The 12,417-nt window shown below is 46.5% G+C and overlaps 1 protein-coding gene across 3 annotated transcripts in view; it reads left to right on the forward strand.

Annotated features, from left to right (window-relative positions):
* CCND3 (cyclin D3) overlaps positions 1 to 12,417 on the forward strand; it is a 98,413-nt gene that overhangs the window by 63,814 nt on the left and 22,182 nt on the right. Inside the window, exon 2 of one of the 3 annotated variants that reach the window (XM_047102632.1) lies at positions 1,542 to 1,621. The exons of the other annotated variants lie outside the window; for them this stretch is intronic. The gene's annotated coding sequence lies outside the window, so the exon portion shown is untranslated. The remainder of the gene's footprint in view (positions 1 to 1,541; positions 1,622 to 12,417) is intronic. 3 annotated transcript variants of the gene reach the window in all.

Here is a 12,417-nt window from a genome sequence, read left to right on the forward strand (position 1 = left end):
GGATTTAGAGCAGATGGGCTGAGCTCTCAGATGCTGGAAGAATTGGAGGCTTTGAGTTGACTGCTTGAATGGAGAATGAAATTCTGATTAGGAATGGTGCCAGGTGGAGAGAAGGAAAGAACAGACTCTGTGCTGTAGCCCAGGGATTTGGCATTGCCCACTGAGATAGAAAATTGGGGATGCATTGCAGAAATATCTGTAATTCCCACTTTGGATATTTTAGCATTCTCTAGCGTTTTCCAGCCCAGTGTCTCATTGACATTGCCCAGATACACACGGGTGGGGCTGGGCAGAGGCTGAGCCATTTTCTTCCCCAGATCAGCCATGTGCAGCCATCTGGAGTTACACCATCTGTCCATCCCGTGTCCCTTGCTCCTTTGGCCCTTCCATCTCAGTGTGTCTTTGAGGTTCCCCCTTCGGTTCTTATGTCCCCGGTCGAAAGCAGAAGAGGAGGCCTGAGCACATGGTACACAATGATGACCATAATGGCCTCCATATGCTGAGTCCCCAGCATGGTAGTGAGCCCTTTCCAGGCCTCATCTTTTGTATCTTCACAGCTTTTGGGAAGGGGACCGTTATGAAACTACCATCTTATGGAGGAGGAAAAGGAAACTTCAGGAAGTTAAGGGCTTGCCCAAGGCCATATAGCCAGGGACTGGTGGAGCTGGGACTCAGAGCCAGGGCTGTCTAAACTCTGTGGCCACGTCTCCTTTGCAGCCTTCGTGATGCACTATAAAAAGAAGACCCTCTAGTTCTCGGTGGGGAATCTTCAGAAAATCAGCAGGAACATGTTCATTACCTGCATGTGTGTTTACCGGATGGACTCACTTAGAGGATGTTGGGATAGTAAAGTGCCTCTTTCCTACCATATTTTTAAAGTGCGTCAGATGAGGTCCAGCGAGATCAGCAGACTTGCCGAAGGGCAAGATGGTGGGCCAACCAGATTAGAACCGAGGTCTTATGACGTCCACCCTGTGGTTCTTTGAGAGGCAAACAGCTCTTTGTTCTACTCTGTTGGGAGCATTGGGATCAAAAGCATGTGCCAGTAGGACAGATATAGAGAAATAGGAGTAGTTTGGTGGGGCTGGGCAATGCTAAGGTCCATGGAGACAGGGAGTCACAAGAATCCTCTGATTGTCCGTGCCTATTCCAGAATACACCCAAATCCTAATCCCACTGTACAGAAAAATACAAGTGGGGGCAAGTGGCAGGAAGGCAGTGTGGCCCAATGATTAAAAGTCTGGGCTCTGGCATGAGACAGACCAGGAGTCACATCCGGGCAAGGTGCTGTGTCTCCCGGAGCCTCAGTTTCTTCATCCACAAAATGGGAGTCACAGCTGCTTGTTACGTGGGACCACTGCAAGCATGAAATGAAACAAGGCTTGTGAATAAACTGGCACACGTTTGTGGAAAAAAAGAGAAGAATCTTGGGATTGTTTGAGTTGGTAGAAAAAGGAGAACACAAAACTGGTAACCAAATATGTGATTTCAACAAAAGGCCAAGTATTTCTTAATTTCATCTGATTCATTATTTCCCACAGGCTCTGTCAGAGGGGTGCTCATCGCACATTTCTACATGGTGGCGAAAAGCTCTGTGACCTCTCTTTGGTGAAGAACGCGGGTGAGCTCAGTGATAATACAGGATGCTTTTTACTTCCTGTCTTGAAAGGGGTGGGAGATAAGAGAAAGGAAGATTGTTAATATAAACTTGAAATCCAGATTCTTTCTAAAGTACGTCTCCTCAGCTGGGTGACCTCAAATGAACCTCTCACTGTCTCTATTGTCTCTTTACCACAAGGTCATTGTGATGGCCACATAATAGGCACTTTACATGCAGTATCTTATGTAACCCTCAGAGAAGCCTACAAGACAGATATTACCATTCCATTTCTAGATAAAGGAGAAGAAGACAGTTCCGGGAAGTTAAGTAACTTGTCAAAGGCCACACAGCACACAGCCAGCAACTGGCAGAGCTGTGATTTTTTTTTTTTTTAGGTTTATTTATATTTGTTTTGAGAGAGAGAGGGGGTGGGGGAGGGGCAGAGACAGTCGGAGAGAGAGAGGATCCCAAGCAGGTGCTGCACTGTCAGCACGGAGCCTGACACGGGGCTTGATCCCATGAACTGTGAGATCGTGACCTGAGCTGAAATCGAGAGTCGGGCACTTAACCGACTGAGCCACCCCAGTGCCCCAAGGTCTGTGATTTAAGACCAGGTCTGACCCCAGAGCCCACATGCTTCCCAGGATACCCAGGGTAGATTCAGATTTTGTTGGGTCTAAAGCTTCTGCAATTTTAGAGGCCCTCTTTAAGAAGGACAGTACAAAATCACAATACTAAAGATACCAAAGTGCATATTTGTTTAGATTTTGTGATGAAATCACAACATACTAGGAAACAATGTTAAAGCCCAAACATCACAAAATCCAGGAAAATAACATAATATTTATGTGAACTGCTTGATGCTCCTCTATGACACCTTCTGTATCCTCTTTGGTTGCATTCTCCTATGACAATGATTTTGTAATCTTTACCATGGAGCAAATAAAAAAGATAACCCAGTGTTTCTCTAGCATAGTTGATTGGAAGTTTTTTTAAAAAAAATTATTGATAGTCTGGAAAAGTTTCATTCAGCTTTACAAATCATTGTTGGTAATGTCCTATAAATATTGGGATAATTGTCAATTTTGGAAAAACCTCCATCAAAGTTTCTTCCGTATACGAGCCATAAGATTTTAGGGCATTTCGTGTTTTCTGGTACAGCGATTCATCTAAAATCATCTTTGACGGGCTCCTGGGTGGCTTGGTTGGTTAAGGGTCCGACTCGTGATTTTGGCTCGGGTGGTCATCTCACGGTGCGTGAGTCCGAGCCCTGCACGGACGGTGCGGAACTTGCTTGGGATTGTCTGTCTCCCCCTCTCTCTCTGCCCCTTCCCTGTTCACTTGTGCACACACGCTCACTCTTTCTTTCTCAAAATAAACATACATACATACATACATACATACATAAGATTTTTAAAAAGTAAAGAAAATAATCTTTGAATTGGTGACACTTCTTACCCTATTTTCTGTCAGCTAAGTGTTATCTTTGTTATCGGAATCTTGTGTTAAATCGGCAAAAAATGCTCATCTTTTCTAGTACACCCTTCTGTCTTCCACCCCCCAGGATGGAATGAGGATGGTTACGTTACTGAAAGACTCATAAATAAAGTCCTTTCTCACAAGTCTGTGACCTTTTCAAGGGAATTCATTACAAAATACCGGATGTGAAAACATCGGAAGCATTTGGATGATTTGGCCTGGAAAGGGGAGGGCTCAAGGCAGCAAATAAATAACCACCTTCAAGGATATGAACCTTAGTGGTCATTAGAGTCAGCAGGGTGTATCTGAGCCTGATTCTGAGATCTGGGAGGAGGAGATGGGGGGACTCCGTTAGCTGTCTAGTTAACAGGGTTCTGCAAGTCACTTGGAGCAGGTAGCCCTAAAATGGACACAAAGAATGGTAGAAAAGTAGATGAGTGACAACAGCTACAACTGCCTTGCTGTGGACTCAAAGTGTGACCCATGGTCTGGCACCTGCTGTGGGAGCTGGTTCGAAGTGCATAATGGGGCCGGTGGACTGGGTTGCTCCTGGCTGGCTCAGGATCTCAGGTATCTCAGGATCAGAAGGTCAAGCCCCACGATGGGCCTGGTGATTACCTAAAAAAAAAAGAGAGAGAGAGAGAGAGAGAGAGAGAGAGAGACATACCTAATCTTGGGCCCCACCTACAACTGTTGAATGGGAATCTGCATTTTCCCAGAGCTGCGGGTGATTGTCTGAGAAACCCTGGACCAGAGACTTTAGTTGGAACTTCCGGGCGTGCCCACCCAGGCTTGGTGGCTGTCATTTGCCTCTGTGTCCTTGGCCTTAGGAACTGGCTTCTCTTCTAGCTTCTGGCAGTGTGGATTCATTACATCTCTGTTCCCCTCCCGCCAGACTGCAGACTCCTACAGGGTTGAGTTGTATTCCTCTTTGTTTTCTGGCCCTTTACAGTGCCTGGCACCCCGAGATACCACGTGTGGACTGTCCACTGCATGCCAAGAGCTTTGCTCTCTCTTACCTCGTTTGCCTCTCACCTCAAGGTTGTAGGCTGAAATAAATATCCCCATTTGATGCATATATGTATGTGTGTATGTATGTATATATTGTCTGTGCCCAACATGGGGCTCAAACCCACGACCCTGAGATCAAGAGTCTCATGCTCTAACGACTGATGCAGCCAGGTGCCCCAGAAGTCCCCATTTTATAGCTGAAGAAACTGAGACTCTGTCACTTGTTTACGGTCATAAGTGGCAGAAGCCAGGAACCAAACCCCAGGGTGTCTGATTCCAAAGCCTTCATTAAGAGGATCGGTAAATGTTTGTTGAGTCACTTACTTATTACTTCGTTATGATTCAAGCGTTCATTAATGTTCTTATTCATTGAGGAGACTCCTGGGAATGTGAGGACGACAAGCAGTAAAAACTGCTGCTTCTTGGTGAACTTTTTCTAGAATGGGAGCTGTCTGGCATCAACCTTCCAGAGGCAGGGAGCTAGCTGGGCTGCAGAAGCCCCCAGCCTGTCCCTGGGAGTGGGGAGGTGGCAGTCCTGTACCGCCCCCACGCCTTTCATAATGTCCTCCATGACTCAGCAAAGAAACCCTGGGTCTGAAATCAGAGATGAGGCAAAAAAACAAAAAAAACAAAAAAAATAAAAAAAAAACCCAAAACAAACAAACAAAAAAAACAACAACAACCAACTACCCTCAAAAATGTTTTCTTTTCCTGGAGGAATTTCCCTTTCATGTTCCTCATAACTCTGCCAGGGAATCCAGGAAGCCTTTGGCCTGGGGTCAGCTGTGACCATTCCCCCCCCCCCCCCTCCCGCCCAGTCTAGTTTCTCTGGGACTTGTCCCTCCTCCTTCTGATTCCTCCGTAGGCCTGGGACAGCATCAGGGGCCGCCTTCTTCCGTGGTCTCTGATTCTGGCCCACCCAGCCCAAGACTCCTTACCTTATGTTAAATTATTAATCCTGATCCTGGACCCAGATTGTTGGAGTTCAAGTTCTTGCCTGTACCTTTTCACTGTGTGACTTTGGGTAAGTCACTTCACTTTCCTCTTCTGTGAAGTGGTCACAACAGTATGTTTGAGGATTAAAATAATTAATGTACGTAAAACACTTAGAACAATGCCTGACACAGTGATTACTATCTAACTGTTCGTGTTGTTATTATTCATTATGGAGCAGTTATTAATACCCAGAGGAGACCTGGGTGAGCTTGTGTTGAACTTCTATTTCTTTCTCTTTCTTTCTTTCTTGCTTTCTTGCTTGCTTGCTTGCTTGCTTTCTTGCTTTCTTTCTTTCGATAGGGAGAGTGAGTGCATGTGCCAGGGAGACTGAGCCGGGGAGGGGCAGAGGGAGAGGGTGAGGGAGACTCTTAAGCAGGCTCACAGGGTAGAGCCTGATATGAGGTTCGATCTCACAACTGACCATGAGATCATGACCTGAGCTGAAATCAAGAGTTGGACCTCAACCCACTGAGCCACCCAGGTGCCTCTGAATTTCTCTTTCCATTTCTTCTAGCCCCACCCCAGATTTTGCCTGAATTCTCAATTATTCATGCTGTAGAGAGTTTAAGGGGGCAACTGCAAATGAGTGAATAAATTAATAAATTAGAAAGCTCTGGGTTGCTCTCTGAAAATGAGATTATTTTAATGGACGAAGAAGCCTGAGTCAATAGAGTTGACTGGGGAAGAACCACATTCCATCCAGGAGGAGGGTGGCCCTCTGAGAATTTCCGATCACGGGATAGACAGACCTGCCTGCTAAGGGGCAGTTTACCGATAGACTGATAAATTCAGTATGAAGATCTCTAGACAACAGGGGAAGGAGAGAGTGATTCCTGGCTAGAGGCCAGTTTGTAGCCCTCAGCCCTGGACAAACATACAGAACCTGGGCCCCACACTTAAAGATTCTGATATCCACATCTGGGAGTAGAAACAGGGGCATCAGAACTCTTTTTTTTTGTTTGTTTGTTTTAATTAATTTTTTGAATTTGCATCCAAGTTAGCATCTAGTGCAACAATGATTTCAGGAGTAGATTCCTTAATGCCCCTTACCCGTTTAGCCCGTCCCCCCCCTCCCACAACCCCTCCTGTAACCCTCTATTTGTTCTCCATATTTCAGAGCCTCTTATGTTGTGTCCCCCTCCCTGTTTTTATATTATTTTTGCTTCCCTTCCTTATGTTCATCTGTTTTGTATCTTAAAGGCCTCATAGGGGCATCAGAACTCTTAAGAAACTTGCCACATAATGAGGAAATGAAGTCCAACAGTAAACAGAATCAACTTAATAACAGAACAGCACATTACTGTAAATGAGTAGGTACACTTCTCTCTCCTTTGTAACCATCCCTCCAAGGTAGCTTATATTATCCCCATTTTATAGGTAAGAACACTAAGGTTTGAGTACTTTAACAGCGCCATTGTGTAATGCAGGCCTGATGTAATGTGCTGCATTCCACACCGCAGGAGGTCAGCCTGGAAGAAACTTCCCAGAAATTGAAATTAAGATTGTTCCCTCTGATGTAAACTATAAAATCAAATCGATACATAATGGGTCAGAGCAAAGATATGCAAGCTGATTTGAACAGACACAAAGGGTCCCAGAGCCAGGGAAGGCTCAACTTTAACCAGTGGCCTCTATTAACATACCTAAAGAAACAATGTGTCAATGGAGGTGGGAGGGTGCTTGGGCCCTGTGGGTCTGACATTCCGTGGGCTTGAGGGAGGGGCCCCGGCCCAGCCGACCTCTGACAGCATCGTGATCTGGCTTCATTCAGCTCTTCCCCTGGGCTTCCTTCTGTTCTTGCTCCTGCCCTCTCCGACTGTTGTTTCCTTCCATGGTTGGTTCCTCTTTCTCCACCTGCCCCTTAAATGTGTTTTCTGCATTCCATTCATCGGACATTCCCCAGGTGGCAGCATCCAGTCCACAACGGGGCTGCCTGTGCTGCGGACATCACAAGTGCATACTCCAGGTGTCCAGACTCTAGGCACCAAGGTGAAGGTGGGGGAGAGGGGAGGACGTCATCAGACATGACAGGAAGGTCACATCCCAGCTGGGCTGCTTGCTGGCTGTGGGCCTTAGAAATTTCTTTACATTGTTTTTCAGTCTCAGTTTCCTTATCTGTGAAATGGGTTGTTAATGCCTACTATAAATGATTGTTGTGAGAATGAAAATAGACACTAGGCATTCCAAGCCCTTGGGAAGGACTCTATAAATGGTGCCTATTTATTATGTCCAGCTGGTATGGGACTTCTCTGTGGGCACTTCAAAAGCAACATGTGAAACAGAGAACCCTTTTCCCCTAAATCTGTTCTTTCATTTGGACTCCTAATCAGATTCCACCCAATTGTGGCCAAAGCCAGAATCCCTAGTCATCCTTGGACTGTCCCTCCCCTGTCATCCGCTCGGCCACTGACCAGTCAGTTTGTTTCCTGCATTTCTTCTATTTTCGTAAAAAGCCACCCTCGGAACTTCTCGTTCGGTTATTGCAAGAATCTCCTTTATTTATTTATTTATTTATTTATTTATTTATTTATATGTAATCTCTGTACCCAACATGCGTCTTGAACTCACCACCCCGAAATCAAGAGTTGCATGCTCTCCCAACTGAGCCAGCCAGACGCCCCAAGGTTGTTGCAAAAACCTCTTGACTACCTTTCTCTACTTACTCCCCCCCAAAGTCCAACTGCTTATGTACCTAGGTTCTGATCCAGATTAGCCCCTTTAATGGCAGTCCATTGCCTTTAAGGCACCACTCAAATTCTGCTGTGGCCACAGGCTCTTCCTGATCTGCCCTGCTTTCCTGTCCAGCCCCCTTTCCTGGCACTGTCCTGTCTTGCATCCTCCCTGTTGGCAGTGCTGAGCCACACCCCAAATTTGCCAGGTTCTCATGCCTCGTTGCAGCACCACTGAGTTCCTGCGGCTTTCGTCTGTCTTTCCAACAAGGCTGAGCCCCTTGAGCCCTCAACTCCTTTTGGGCATCCTGGTATGGGGCAGGCTCTCTCAGTAGGAGGCTCTCCTAATAAGGTTTAACATTTTCGCATCTTTGATGTTGGCCAAGCCCTGTTCTAAACACTTCATCTTCTCACAACTCTATGGGGGTAGGCGTGCTTCATTCATCCTTCCTGGCTGTACCTACAGAACATTCCTTCTGCCTAAGCCTTGGTCCAGGCACTGGGGATATGGCAGGGCACCCAGGATGGGGGTTGCTTAGAGATGAGGGGAGGGGTTTCTATTTGATGCAAGAAGGTCAGGAAAAGCCTCTCTGAAAAGGTGAAAATTGAGCCGAGACCTGAGGAAGAAGGAGAGGGCGCTACCTGAGTATCCAGGGGAAGAGTGGTCCAGGCAGAGGGAATAGCCAGGACAAAGGGGATCATTAGCCCCATTTGACAGATGAGGAACCAAGAGTCTAGGTAGGTTAATCAAAGTCGCAGAATAAGTGGTTCTGTAACTACTAACTCAGCCATTACTCTACACTGTCTTTTAAGGGACACAGTGGGTGCCTTGGCTGTGGGCAGGCCGGCTCTCTGTGTTCACCATGCGACCCTCTAGCCGGAGCTTGCTCCCTGTGTCCAGGAGAGCCTGGGCGGATCAGCTGGCCCTGTATTCAGGTTCTCCTGGTGGCGCTGTGTTTCTGAAGTGTGTATCTGTGGCTTTCATTAGGAACAATTAGACTGCTTGGACTCTTCAGGAGGCCTCAGAAAGCATACTTCTCCTGCAATGCTGAGGATCAGACCCTGAAATATGGTGACTCGGCCAAGGCACACTCCCCCTCCCTGGTCAGTAGTCAGAGTGGCCTCTGTGGGCAGTTGCTGTACTTCACCCCCTTCCTTCCTTCACACTTCAACAGGAGGATCTGAGGCAAGTGTCTGCGGAGGTGGTATTTGAGCTGGCCTTGAAGGGCAGGAAGCATCGCAAGAGAGGCACGGATGGGGCATTTAGGCAGAAGGAAGTGTGTGAGCTAAGCCAGAGCATCCGTGCAGGATGGTCTAGTGTATCTGGAGTATAGGTACGTGGAGGATGTGTTTGTTGGGAGAGGGGAGAGAGAGCTGGAGGGAGAATTTTAGGGTAGGTCATGGCAGCCTTTTTTTTTTCTTTAAGTTTATTTCTTTATTTTGAGAGAGAGAGAGAGAGTGCATGGAGAAGGGGCAGAGAGAGGGAAAGAGAGCTCCCTGTGTCAGCACAGAGCCCAACGTGGGGCTCAAAGTCATGAACCCTGAGATCGTAACCTGAGCTGAGGTTGGATGCTTAACTGGCTGAGCCAACCAGGCATCCCTAGCCGTTTGTTGTTGTTGTTGTTGTTGCTGTTGTTGTTTGGGGTTTTTATGTTTTTTTGTTTGTTTGTTTTGTTTTTGTTTTTTGGTAATGGCAGACTTTGCATGTCCATTTCAGATAGGTCTGGATTTTATCTGGGTAATCCTAGGGATTTTAAGGTTTTAAGAAGCAAAGGAAGCATGTGTGCATTCCTGATGTTTTTGAAAGAAGGCTTGGGCAGTAGTGGGGAGCAGGGGCTGGAGGGGGTGTGTGGAGGGAGAGAGGCCAGTGAGAAGAGAGAGGATTGCACCAGTCCAAATGTTAGGTAGGAGTGCCTGAGCGTTGAGTGGAGGGGCCAGATTCCAGAGCCACTCTGATGACAGAGTCTGCTTATAGGTTAACTTGGACAAACTTGGAGCAAGAGGCACTAAGAAAGACTAGAGTCAGCGTTTTTAGCTTGGGTGACTCAGGGGGTCGAGGTTAACTGACACCGAATACAAAGGAGGAGGGACAGGCTTTGAGCACTTTGAGTTTGAGGAGGCATCTGTGTGACATCTAAGTGGGGGTGTAGGATGGGAGTTTGGGATGGAGGTTAGAACTGGAGAAGCATGAAGAACTGAGGCTGAAGGAATAGAGTGGAGTCTCTGATGTGTGTGTGAGAAGAGAAAACAAGGGCCTCGGCTTAAGCCCTGGAAGATGTTGACAGTTCTTGAGCCTGATGGAGGACGAGGAACCAGGGAAGGGATTGTGGAGGAGTGTTTGGTTAAGGCATCTCTGGGACCATTTGACATATCACATCAGAAGATGGTTGAAGGTGGGGCGCCTGGATGGCTCAGTTGGTTAAGAAGCCTACTTAGGCTCAGGTCATGATCTTGTGGTTTGTGAGTTTAAGCCCCGCATCGGGCTCTATGCTGACAGCTCAGAGCCTGGAGCCTGCTTCAGATTCTGTGTCTCCTCCTCTCTCTGCCCCTCCCATGCTCATGCTCTGTCTCTCAATAGTAAATAAACGTTAAAAAAAATTAAAAAAAAAAAAGAAGATGGTTGAAGGTGATGCAGGCCACATCCCGGGGGGAACACACAGTTAACCTAGCCTGGGTTGTCTGCTCAGAGCCACTCAGGGACCAGGAGTGCTTCTGGTCAGCCTGAATTTGTTTACGTGGCCTTGTGTGTGCTGTCTTGTCCCTCCACACATGTCCAGCCTCCCACTGTTGAGGGGACTCTCTTGAAAGTGGAGATCCTGACTTCTCCCCCATTATTCTCCAGGAAGCTCAGCCTAGGGTTTTTCACATTGTGGGGCTCAGAACACTAAGGAGGGGGATGACTGGCCAAGCAGAATGGGTGGCTGTGGTGAACTTGGTCCACTGCTCCTTCAGTTCCTTTTTTTTTTTTTTTATTTTTTTTAGTGTTTTTATTTATTTTTGAGACAGAGAGAGACCAAGCATGAGCAGGGGGGAGGCAGAGAAAGAGGGAGACACAGAATCTGAAGCAGGCTCCAGGCTCCGAGCTGTCAGCACAGAGCCCGACGCGGGGCTCGAACTCACGGACTGTGAGATCATGACCTGAGCTGAAGTCAGACCCTTAACCGACTGAGCCACCCAGATGCCCCTCCTTCAGTTCCTTTTTAAAAGAACATCTTATTTTATGGACTGAGCATAATGTGCTCTCTGAATCTCGAGTTGCTTCAGGCTTGCTCTACCCTTTGGTCCATCCATCTGCCCATCCATCCGTCCATCCATCCATCCATCCATCCATGCATCCATCCATCCATCCATCCAGTGTTAGACTTTTGCAAGTGTAGATACCTACTAAAAGCTGAGCAACTTGCATATGGAGTTGGGGGATCCCCAGCACTTTTCATGCATTACCTCACATTACAACAATCCTCTGAGGTAGGCATGACTACCTTGTTTTGCAGATGAAAAAATCAGATAATTTCCCCCAGGTCACACAACAAGTAAGTGATAGGTTCAGGCCTACGTCTCTCTAACTCAAAAGTTCCTATGGTCTCAATCACGATGGTAAGGCCTCCCTGGGTAGGAGGTGATCATAATTTATTATCCAAACTGGAATGCTTTTTAAAAGGTTTAAGTGAAATATAATTTTCAGACCATAGAATTCACCTATATGAAGTGCACAAGTTTTTAGTTTTTTAGTATATTTACAGAGTTGTGCAGTCATCACGATAATCTAATTTTAGGACATTTTCATCACCTCCAAAAGAAACTCAGTTCCCATGAGCAGTCAGTCCCCATTACCATCACCCCCCCACCCCAGCCTTAGACAACCACTAATCTATTTTCTGTCTCTATTGATTTGCCTATTCTGAACAATTCACATAAATGGAATGGTATGAACTGTGCTTTTTTGTGGTTGGCTTCTTTCACTTACCATAATGCTTCAAGGTTCATTCAGGCTGCAGGGTGCATCAACACCTCATTTCTTGTATGAATGACTGAGTGATACTCCATTGTATGGACGTACCGCATCATCTTCATTATATTTGTTCTTGCATCGATAGACATTTGGACTGCTTTCACTTTTGGGCTATTATGAATCATAATCATGCTCTGAAATTTGTATACAATTTTTGGGGTGGAGGTATATTTTTATTTTTCATGCATATATACTTAGGAATTGAATTGCTAAGTTATATGGTAACTCTTTTTTTTTTTTAATATTTATTTTTTGGGAGAGTGCAAGCGGGGGAGGGGGAGAGAGAGGGGGACAGAGGATCTGAAGCAGGCTCTGCACTAACAGGCTGACAGCAGCGAGCCCGATGCAGGGCTTGAACCCATGGGCCGTAAGATCACGATCTGAGCCAAAGTCAGGTGCTCCACTGACTCAGCCACCCAGGTGCCCCTGTAGGGTAACTCTATGTTTAACATTTTGAGGAACTACCAAACTGTTTTCCAAAGTGGCCGCATCCTTTTACGTTCCCATCAGCAGTTATAAGGGCTCCGGTTTTTCCACAGCCTCACCAACATGTGTTATTCCAAACTGGGACCCTTTTGATAGTGAAAGGGTACACCACTAATAATTATACCAGGACAATCAGTACTAACTGGAACATATTTTAACTCTAC

The sequence above is a fragment of the Lynx rufus genome, unplaced genomic scaffold (genome assembly GCF_022079265.1).
Source record: "Lynx rufus isolate CCGP_SWC_20201006 ecotype Redwood Valley unplaced genomic scaffold, mLynRuf1.p SCAF_6, whole genome shotgun sequence".
Classification (NCBI taxonomy): Eukaryota; Metazoa; Chordata; class Mammalia; order Carnivora; family Felidae; genus Lynx; species Lynx rufus.